This window comes from Notothenia coriiceps, unplaced genomic scaffold (genome assembly GCF_000735185.1).
Source record: "Notothenia coriiceps isolate Sejong01 unplaced genomic scaffold, NC01 NC01_scaffold00012681, whole genome shotgun sequence".
NCBI lineage: Eukaryota > Metazoa > Chordata > Actinopteri > Perciformes > Nototheniidae > Notothenia > Notothenia coriiceps.
The window spans coordinates 1-11,694 of record NW_011345382.1 but is presented as its reverse complement, the minus strand read 5'-3'; the positions used below and the strand labels follow the sequence as shown (position 1 = coordinate 11,694).

The window sequence follows — 11,694 nt, the reverse complement described above, 5'->3', positions numbered from 1 at the left end:
TGTGTGTGTGTGTGTGTGTGTGTGTGTGTGTGTGTGTGTGTGTGTGTGTGTGTGTCAGAGATAAGGATATTCTTTCTCTGAATTTGAATTTCGATCATGTAACATTAAGTGCTTCAGTCTAACTACATCAATTCATTCGCTCTGTTGTGCTCCATGTGTGCGTGTGCGTGTGCGTGTGCGTGTGTGCGTGTGCGTGTGCGTGTGTGTGTGTGCGTGTGTGCGTGTGTGTGTGTGTGTGTGCAACATGTAAACTCTATTGTCTGTTATCTGATCGATTGCCTGCTGTGCCCCTGCATATATCACATTGTTTGTATGTATCCGAGTGTGTGTGGAATCTTGTCATGGCTGTTATCTGATCCGCCCTGTGTGCGTGTGTGTCTCAGCAGCCTACCCCGCTGCATACGGCCAGATCAGCCAAGCCTTCCCCCACCCTCCACCCATCATTCCTCAGCAGCAACGAGAAGGTAACACACACATTCATTCTCACACACACATTCATTCTCACACACACACGGCACACCATTCACTTCTAAATATTCATACATGCTGCAAACATTTACTCATATTTACTTCTCTGTTTGTCTTAAATCCTCCTGCCAATACGGTCCTGGAATAAACACCCACGTTTAAACAAACAAATAATTAAATATCCAGGCAGGGCTCACTCTGTTTTCAGGCCTATATTCAGCCTTCTGCGAAAAGCTAAATATTTAAAGTCCTCTCACTATCACAGAGTATAGTATCAGTCAGGATTGATGAGAAGAGACTTGCTTGAAGCCTTTAACAGAGAAAACTTTATGATTAAATAAAACACTTAATAAAAATGAATATTCAGTGTCAGGTTATATGATAAATGATGATCTCCCCCCTGTTTGTAGGGTGACTAAGTTTACTACCTTTATTGAGGGTTTCAAACTGAGCTGTAAACCTATTCATGAACTCAGTGAACTCCCGGCTTGGGACAGCCATGTTTAGGACCTTACTGCCCTCTTGTGGAAAATAAACAAAACAATGCCAGCATCTACCAGCTGTGGCTTCCCAGAGGCTATACAAGTACAGCAGTTAGGGCTCATCTGATTCATCTACTTTTAATATCAGGGAAATATATTGCAAACTAGATTATCACAACACAAAAATATAAGTCTGGTATTTTTCTTTAACATTAAAACATCCTTAGCTAAAAGAGTTTCATTCTCAAAACTTCAGGTAATCAGGCAATTAGCAACTCCCTGGTGGCACTATCTCTCTCAAACCGCAGGTACATGTGTTAGTCCTGCTGGGTTCTCGCATATCCATCCATTGGAAGCAAGTGTTATAACAATTATTCATTAATAGAAGACAAAAAATACTTTGTGTGGGAGTTGGCATGTTGCAAGATTGAGAAGAGACCCAGCTTCATAAGGAAATGATACACATTTCTAAATCCCATATGACACCTTTGAAGTACATGTCTACAGTTAAAGACATTTCGTTGTGTCATCACTGAGGAGCTACAGCACGATTGCAAAGTCTTTCAGCATTTTTGCATGAAAAACTAAGGTTTAATTTATTGTCAAATGGTTAATTAATCATTTACTGTCAGTTGACTAATTGTTGGTTTTGGTTTGATTACATGTCGCTAAATCACATAATTCTTCCAACTACTTTATATCAGTGACAAGAACTGTAACTAAAATACAGAAGTTTTGGGAAATCACAAAAGATGTTCTAGCTCGGGTTGAATGGTTTATAAGACCAAAAAAAACACATCTTGAAATTGATTGACTATCTTCAAAAAGTTTATGCCAGGTTTCCTCCTGCGGCTTTCCACATGCTTCTCCATGTCTCTCTCTCTCTGACCTTTGCCCCTTATCTCTTTTTCTTCCTCCCACATTTTGTCTCTCCCCTTCTCTCTCTCTGTTTATATATGCAGGACCAGAGGGTTGCAACCTGTTCATCTACCACCTCCCTCAGGAGTTTGGGGATGGAGAGCTGATGCAGATGTTCCTGCCTTTCGGTAATGTCATCTCCTCCAAAGTGTTTGTGGATCGGGCGACAAACCAAAGTAAATGCTTTGGTGGGTAAAAATGAACAAACCAAAAGATTATTGGTTATTTATTCTGATTATTCTTTTTTACTAATCACCTTCTTTACCGCAGTCAACACCCCCTCCCTAACCTCTCAACACCCCTCCCCTTTGAACAAAAAATGAAAACAAAACAGTGGAGACAGTTCTCTACAGTTGTGCAGAAGCTGGTTGTTAGGCTAGTTTATATATCATTAAAGCAGTTTTATTTTGAACTTATTTCTTACATTGATCATTATTTTAGTAATATACACTATAACACATCAATATTCAAACTTATTTTTGATAGAAGTGAGCTGTGTTATTTGCATAGTTGTGCTCTTTATGCATATAATACAAACGGCTCTCAGTCTCTAATTTACTGTAAGCAACAGCAACGCGTGCTAAGAATATAACAGTCGCTCGAGCATGCAATGACAGAGAGAGTGCTGTCTCACTTTGTGCCACTGACAGCACAATTTAGTCCAACGTATAATTATGAGGCAAATTATAAATGGCTGGTGGAGAATATTTAATGGAGAGTCCGTCAGGTGCAACCTATTTGCAAAGTAGCTTTTGCTCATTAATACAACACAACATTAATGTTGTATTATTCATGTTGCAATTTTGAGATGCAGGCTTTAATTTGTGATTTGATGCTTTCTCACTTTCAAGTGGGGGTTAAAAAGCGAAACTCAGAAAAATAGCACAACCACGTTGATGTTTTGGTTTTACATCCCATCACCAAGTTCATATCGTGATTTTGTTGCATGTTGTTATAATTGTGAACCATTGTTGTTGTCATACTGTATTAATGCTTATAAAGCGCTGTATAATGTGGCTAAAGTAGTTGTTATATTAATGCTAAGTAATTGTGCTTTTTAACTGTTTTCTGCATAGATTCAATGATTTATTTTATTGTGAATTTCTACATTACTATATGTGTTTCATCTTATAGAACCCATCTTCATTATTCCTTACTTTGTAACCCCGGACTGTCCTTGCCTCTTCATCTAACCGCGTCCTCTTCCTTCTCTCTCTCTTCCGTCTTTCCCCCCAGGGTTTGTCAGCTTTGACAACCCAGGCAGTGCCCAAGCTGCCATCCAATCAATGAACGGCTTCCAGATCGGCATGAAAAGACTCAAGGTGCAGCTGAAGAGGCCGAAGGACGCCAACCGCCCCTACTAGCCCCCCGCCCCAGCCAGCCGCCACCCCCCTGGCGGCCGGGGCAGCCGTCGCACACAGGGAAAGACAGGTCAGGCTCTCCTAACAATCGCTGTGGCTTTAGTCTGATCGGTGATTAGCTGAACCAATCGCTGCATATTGTATTGACAAAATGCTCAAATGGCAAGCTCTTTCTGGCACCGGCTGATGTCGTTTCAGTAACCTTTTATAAATGTCGTAAAACATTTGCAGAAGCCTAATAACTGCCTGATCATCTGCAAATTGCCTGTGAAGAATAGTGATGAAATGTTACCCTCTTTGTTGATAGTTTAAGTACGCATTTGTAAATGTTAATTCCACCTACGTCATTGTTGTATAAGATTTACAGTAGTGTATAGTCACCATTTAACAACATACAAATCCAAAACCTTTCAGTCATGTTTACAGTTTGATGACTAACATTATATAAGGGATACAAAATGTCAAATATGTTATTATGTTGTGAAATGTTATGCCCTCTGCCATGCGTCTTATAAATATAACAATCAGCTTTAATGGCCGGTTATAACAAACAAAGCTGTAGGAGCGTTTACTAACATGAAGCCTCCTCTATTTGTAGTACAGCTTTACAGTAAGTGACCCTGGACGTTACCCTGTAGGTAAAATATAATTGGTAAATGGTTCAGTGTGTTGCACAGGGAAGGAATTGCTTCCAAGGGAGAGGCATTTATTACCCCTCAGGCGGGTAATTGTGCTGTTCCTCTTTGTCTCCTCCCTTCATCTTTGTGATGGAGAGTTTGGGCTGCGTCGTTCATTCACCACTGATGACTTCATTCAAGGGCAACTTATCACCCACTCACAAACTAACTGAACCGTACCAGACGCTGTCCCGAGGCATATCACTGCGGGAAGAATAGCGCGAACCGGTACCGATGTGTCACAAAATATGTGGCACCATTACTTCTGATATATAAAAACATTTTCAACGGAACGCCAGAGAAAACATCTCTTTTTGATTTCCGTTCTTGCAGCCCGAGATTGACAGTCACTACAACTGATAACATTTCTGCACAAAGTGTTACTGTTAAAATACAAGCTAGAGGACTGCTTAACTTCTTATGACACTTGAGGGTTAAGGTGTTTCTTTATTTAAAATCCCTTCATCATTTTAAAAACAGGATTAGACGGTGTGATTTAAATAAAAAACGAAACTTAATTGTTTTTCAAGAAGGAGATTACAACAGTGCCAGGGAGCTAAATTAATTCACTGCAGGGTGAGCAATGATTTGTTTTCAACATTGCCAAATTATCTTTGTTTATCCATACCAGAACTTCTTAGAGTCTTAGTGCTGGAGAGGATGATTTAGGGAGAAATGTGTAAATTGTAAATTCATATTCTGCTGCTCCATCTGCATGTTGATACAGCCCGTATAAATATAAAGAGGGCATACTGTCAGGAATAAACAGCAAAACGTGCAAAAATGTCAAATGTTTTCCCCATTAACTTTTTCTAATGTAATGTAGAATGTGGGTCTCTTATGTGATTAATGTTTATTTAGGCCCACAAAGACAAGCTGTCTCTTTGAATACAGAAAACAGAGGTCTGAGTAAATTAACAAACAGTAAAAAAAAAAAAAAGTACAGCTGAGGCTAATAGGATTGTAATTAGTCTTAGAGGTATTAAGTTACAAAAGAAAGTATTGGACATTAATCATTTGTTATTGCACTTCCATTCATTAGTTGTCGAAACACTTAACAATTCACAACAAAAGACAAACGTGATGGTGGCACTAGACAACAAGTCTTCACCATGAACACTTGGACAACAAAATCTATAGGATTCATCCTGTGGGGACCATCAATCCATTGTAGCCTATGTACCAAATTGCCATCTGTCCATAACTGTTGAGATGTTTTCCTAAAATCTAGAAATGTCAACCTTATAATGGCGTCAAAGGAAAACTCATGGGATTCCCAATGTTGGTAGGATTCGTCCTCTGGGTATCATAAATGTCCAAACCATCTGTTGGTGATCCAATAGTTGACATGTTTCGCTCTGGACCAAAATGGTGGACCAACCAATTGATTGATTGCCATTGAGAATCCCTATTGCCTCGTCAGTAGCAAGGCTAATACTTTTACTAACTTTTAATGTGCATGGAACAACACAGTGTTTGTTAGCTTTTCCTACTTGCAACTTGACTCAATAGATTTGTATTTCTTCTGTGTTTTCAGGTTTTGTTGAGCTGAATCATATGTTGACTTCTTGCTACCCGCCACTGAGTGCAAACTCGACATCCGGACCACTGAGGCTGCTTCAGAAAAACAGAGGAGAGAGAGAGAAAACGATGACCGAGTCAAGGACGCCTCCTTTTGGATGTACTAAAACTTTGGAACTCAGAGAGAATTTGTACCAGCCTGGTTAGCCCCAGGACCTTTTTTCTTCTGCACACATATACACACCTCTTCCCCCCACAAAACCCTGCTTGAATGACAGCTACCTTTTTTCTGGACCACAAAAAAACTTTTACTTGAACAATGAGGAGAACAAAAACAGTAAGAGTAACTCGATCAAACCTACTTACAATGACCAACCCTACTGAACTCTTAAAGGGAATACGGATGTCAAAAGTCCAACAAGAACAAAAACTTTTTAAAAACTGAGTAGAAGATTGCCGTAGGAGATCTTTCCGTAAGATGGTTTGAGTTTGGGGCAATTGACTTTTGAAGACCAATTTATAAGACTTGAAACGCGAAGGGACAAGAAATTCTCGGCGAGAGAACTTAAGTAGGGAATGTGATATTTTCAGGACACAAATTGGCTTCGATTTGGGATGGCCATCTTTAGCTCGGAGTGCCTGTCCGTTTCCAGGGGATACCGTTGCCAAGGAGAGCCATAGCAACGGTCTCCAGGGAGTCTTACCTGTCATTCCTTAGTTGTTTTAGGGACCAAAAGACCAAACGTTTTTATTGCTGAGGACTTGTAGCTCTAATATACTCGGACCACTGCATCTCCTTCAGTCAGTGTATACTGGTTGGGGAGTTGCACTTAAAAGAAGTGTACATTTCGAATATATACAACACATGTATATATACATATATATTGCTGATATGCTTTTTTGAATACAGGCAAAACTATTTCAGATGACCAGATGGGGTCTCTCACTTCGCTAGTTTACAATTACTCAAAATGTTTATTTTTTTCTCTTCTCATTTTGTCTTGGGAGGGATGGCGAGTGCATGGGAGGGGCTGCTCCGTATCACAGCCTTATCTTTTTTAACTTGACATCCTAACCTCATAGATAGAATAACATCAGAAACGTTTGAAATATATGAACTTGTTTATATTTGCAGTACATATATATGTATAACAAGCATTCAAGCAAATGTATTCATATATACAGTATATATGGATAAATAGATATTAATCACAAACAAATATATGTATTTATATGCACATATTTTATATATGTGTGTCTGTATATAGAACGGCTACTGACTATGTTGAGCTGTAATTTTTTGTAGATTTTAGCTGGAGTTTGAAACATTGCTCTGCTTGGGAAGAATCGCAAATCTGGCAGCTCCCAAAACTGCAGGCATTCCTATCTCTGATTAACTATATGCTGACACACGATATATTGCTAAAAGATACATGTGTGAGGATGCACACATGGTGTAAATATTATCTGAAAATGCAAAAAGCCACATCTCAGTAGCAGGCTTTAAGAGAATCAGGCTAAATGATTTTAGAGGAAAAGGACAATTATCTTCGACTCTATTCCAAACATATCTTTTGAGCTTACACACAAACACACACACACACACACACACAAACTTCTCTTTGAAACTTGAACCAAAATGAATACGTCTCACAACCCTTGCTCTCTTTTGCATTCAGTAAAGTGCATGTAGCGTATGGGCTGTCACCATGTCAAGGTGTGCCTTGTCACCTGCAGAATCTGCCATCAAGCACTGTGCTCTCAGAAAACAACGAAAGAAAAAAAAAAATTGCTCAACACATACCACTGCAAGCAGCCAACGCGCTATTATGATGTCAAAACTACAGCCAGATCCATATCATTTGTCAGCCGCGTAGAGAGCTTCAGTGCATGTCCAATGTTACAGCTGTTGGCCATCAATGTCTCTAAAAAAAAGCATTTAGAAATAATCATGCGATTACCCTTCAAATAAAAGCGGGCATTAGGTAACCTGTTAGCACAGGTGCTAACTATCAAAGCTGTGTACTTTCCACTGGTTGGAGTCTAGGGTAAATGTCAGGGTTGCGACTGACATGACGTGTCTTGATATGAGAAGTGATTGAGCTCATCGGACCCGACATTAGGCTTGAATGGTTATGAAAGTGATGTCATATTGATGAATATGCTCTAATTAGAGCGCGGGCATCCCATTGAGCAGAATAAGGGAGGGTTTGATGTACTTTCACATCCAGCAGTTAATGTGTGGATCTGCTGGTAATACTTGACATGAAGCATATCCTTTAGAAGATGTTATATTGCCTTATCCTCATACACTCAAATATAAAACATAAAAGTATAATGAAACTGTAAAATGAAGCAATAAGAGTGAAAAGCCATTTTCCCATTAGAACTGCTGTGCCACTGAGGCTGGTTTCATATTGCTTTAGCATACAGTTTCTCATAAAAGTCTACAAAAATGGTATGAACACTTACCATACACCTGCAAAAGGTCAACGGACTTGGATTTATTGGTCCCCGCATTCAACACATATTCAGCTGGTGGAGATTACTCAATGAATATTTATATATCTGAATATTTATAAGGCTATATGACACTTTGGAAGACAATGCTTCCTGTTGGGTGCTATTACTAGTTTTTCCTATAAATTGCTCATTATGCCCTTTCCCTGGTGTCTGTGTGTAACCTTTTTAGCAGATTGAATAATTTAACATTTACCTTCCAAATCCAGTGGGGCTAAAAGACGCCACTCCACATCCCAGGATGCCACTGTTTGTATATGCCACATAACAAGGCCCCCACTGTGGCGTACAGTGTGAAACCAGATGACCATCGTGATCATTTTCACCCCGACAGTAGCCGCCGTTGGTTAGTACAAAACGTCCGGCTGCCTTTGAGCTAACAGTAACATCCGGAGCTAAATGTCATGTGTCTGGTGTCCCTGATCGCCACACTGTGCCCTCTTTGACTGGCCCTCGCCGCTCTGAGGAAATTGAAAAAAGGTGTGGACACGGTCTGTGCTTTTTAATGGTTTGTTTGAGCAATCACTCATGTCTTTCACCTAGCCCATGTTTTCATGTTGAGGGAAGTGAGGGAGGAGAAGCAGATCGACAGCGGGAACTAGAAAGCCAATCACCTCTTCTTCATTTGCTCCGACTTAAAGCTGCAAGTTTACATGAGAAAAGAAAAAACAAAGTATTGTGGTTCAAAAACAACAAGAAACAGAGCAGAAGTTTGAATATAAATATATATATATAAATATATACATAAACCGATGAATATACTGTAAATTGTTTCCTTTTTTGCTCTGTTTTCCTCTGTACATAGGTTTGCATATTTTATAGGACTTTTACTTCTATCTACAAGGACTGGATAAAGTACTTTAAATACTTAAAAAAATATATGAATGAAAACATGATAATGCTCAATAAAACCAGGTACAAAAAAAAAATAGTCGCTAGGATACGGTACAAGCTGTAGGACCTGACCAAGGAAATTTATCCAGAATACAGTCAGGGAGAGCATTGACCTCAGTTAGAGCTTAGACACATTGACCTATTTTATAAAATAAAAAATACTTTGATGGGTTCTATTCATTTATCTATTTGTTTAGATATTTATTTATAAGTCATGTCCAAGATAATATGCATGCTTTCATGGCATTATTTTTCTATGAGTTGGTACGTGACCAAATAGTTTTTATATGACATGCATGGGCCACTGCTGTGGTCCACCGATGATCATCGCTCCTGTCTGCAGGACCATGCCTTCATGAAGGGGGAAACACGCTCCTATTGACCAATTGATGTCAAAGACAGATTTGTAATCCTTTATTTATTTATTTATTTATTTTGAGTTGATGTATTTATTTATGTATTTATTTGTGCTGTTTGATTCAAGATCTGAGCTCTCTTATTGCCACTGATCTGTTGCTTTGTATCACTACATTGCATATTAACACTTCAAGCAACCTCCGTATTTAACAACTTCAAAGACTGGTTTTTACATTTTCCTGTTGCCGATTACCTATTCAAAGCAATGCAGTACTATACTAAAGCCTTATGTATATTTGTAATTATTAATTCATATTGTTCTGTTCCTAAAAAATTTAGCTTTGTTAAAAGATTGTTAACAAATGAGCATTAGCTTCCATTCTGAAACCTAGGTAAACTTTACATAATACAACTGTCCAATCAGACGTGTAATCACAAGAACATATGCCTTGAGGTCACTATGAGTTGCTGCTAATATACAGTATAAAAGAGCTGAAGTCTGATGAAGTACTAATCTCTGATTAACTGCCTGAAACAAAAAAAACATTTTTGATTTGTTTTGATTCCCCTGCTCCCCTTTCTCCTCTTGCTTTGCATTGTTTGACAGAGCTCTGATCTTGTTCAACTGATGTGTTCTAACAAGAGTAAAATTCAATGAAAACTGCACTATCTCATCAGAAACCATTGAGTTACTATCATTCTTTCTCAGTGCTGTTATCAGTGGTTTTATTTCTAAAGCGCAGTAGTATTGCTAGAATCACATTTTCCTTCATATGGTTTTCAAAGTATTCTGGAAATCTATTTCCCAATGTCAGCACACACAGAGGGAGGGGAAATGAATGTTGCATATTAAGCTTTGCCGGGTTCCTGATGAGCTAAGCTTCTGATTGGGCAGTGCGCTTTAGGCTCCCGCCCCTGTCTCTCCAGACTGCACCATTCTCTGGTCCCCTGAACTCTTTTTTTGTAATTTTAAATGAATGATGCGTCTCAGCTTAGCCCAATAATAAAGCACAGTCTAGAATAAAAGTGTCCTGTGTTGTGTCATCATTTCTGATTTCAATACGCAACCACCTGCACAAACGTCCCAGATATTCTGTTGTCTTAAAAACAGATGAAAAGATTTCTAGTAATATGTGTACATATACTCACATGTAGTATATGTGAGGTTTTTATGCTTCAGGTTCATTCATTTTAGTCATAATCATCAAACAGAGTCTCAATGTGAGATTGCTTATCATGAATTAAGTTAGTATTAAACTTGGCCTAAGACATAATCAGCTAACTGTGGCAACATCAATTACAAAAGAAAAGCATGACCAGTTCTGTATAAATATTTGTTTATTTGTATTAAAACCACAGTACTACAAGGGTACACTTTATAACATCATGATCATTCTGATTTAGAATGTCAATTGGAAATTAAATGTATTAATAAAAAAAAGACCATACATGTGACTGGATCATTTTTCTTCTTTGTCAGCAAATAAAGAAAATATCCTCCAGTATTTGACTTTCCTCCAGATCCTGCTGGGTATTCTGAGGATAAGACCGGGCGGGGGTGAGCAGGGTTCTGCCCGGGGGTTTTGGGGTAGTGAGGCCCGGCCTACGCTGCGATATATTGGGTCTTCGGATGGACTGCTTTCTGAGCTCAGGCGCAGAGACAGGACTAAAGACATCCAATAACTCAACCGCAGGAAAGTCCAACCTAGAAGAAAAATAAAAAATATGGTTGTTGTTTCGGCTTCTCTTTTCCACATGTGACCTCAGCTTGTTTCAAAGGTTGAATCGGCACAGGCTACATTTATAATACAGAACCCAGTGGAGCCCTGTAGGCGATGTTGTAAATGAGTATCCTTGCGCTGTTCCATTGTAGCAGAGACAAAGACCGGCAGTTTCAGAACGTGCCCTCAATGTTAAACACAGAGGGAGCAGGCCGGGGGACCGTCAGCAGACAAGGCCAAAGTCTACTTGGAGCATGGCGCTTGTACGTAAATATTTGTCATTCACCTTTCACTTGTTAACACAGACAATATGAAAGCAAATCTCTCTTGGACGTGTTAACAAAATCTTTCTTGCTGGAGTGTCTACTGAACCCTAACAAGCAACGCTAACAAGTCAAAACCGCTGGGGCGTCCCAACAGAAAAACACATATTCTTGCAGGTGTACGGGAGGGAAAAAGAGGGAGAGAACCCCGGCCCCTTCTCCCCTGGAATAGAAATGAGGGAATGTGCGGCAAAATAAATAAACCAAAACGGGGGAGATTAAGCTAATAGAGATTCAATCCCTCAGTCTGGCTGGCTTGATAAATTATTCAGTGTATACACAGTCGAACAACGCCATTCCAGATACAAAACATGAATTCTTTAAGGCACGCTCCACTGGTGTTGCTAACATAATTCTCTGCTCGTTTAAAGCTGCATCGATTTGCATCGAGCCGCTCCGCACACAGCTCTCCCAGGTAAGGCCGATCTTTGGTGGACTTGTTGATATGCATG

At 39.3% G+C, this 11,694-nt stretch overlaps 1 long non-coding RNA gene across 1 annotated transcript; it reads left to right on the top strand.

Annotated features, from left to right (window-relative positions):
* Nucleotides 1–340: 340 nt before the first annotated feature.
* On the top strand, nucleotides 341–10,219 carry LOC104947558 (uncharacterized). The gene is made up of 4 exons (XR_798573.1): nucleotides 341–464; nucleotides 1,913–2,056; nucleotides 3,105–3,299; nucleotides 5,444–10,219. It is a non-coding gene; the product is annotated as an uncharacterized lncRNA (long non-coding RNA).
* Nucleotides 10,220–11,694: the final 1,475 nt, after the last annotated feature.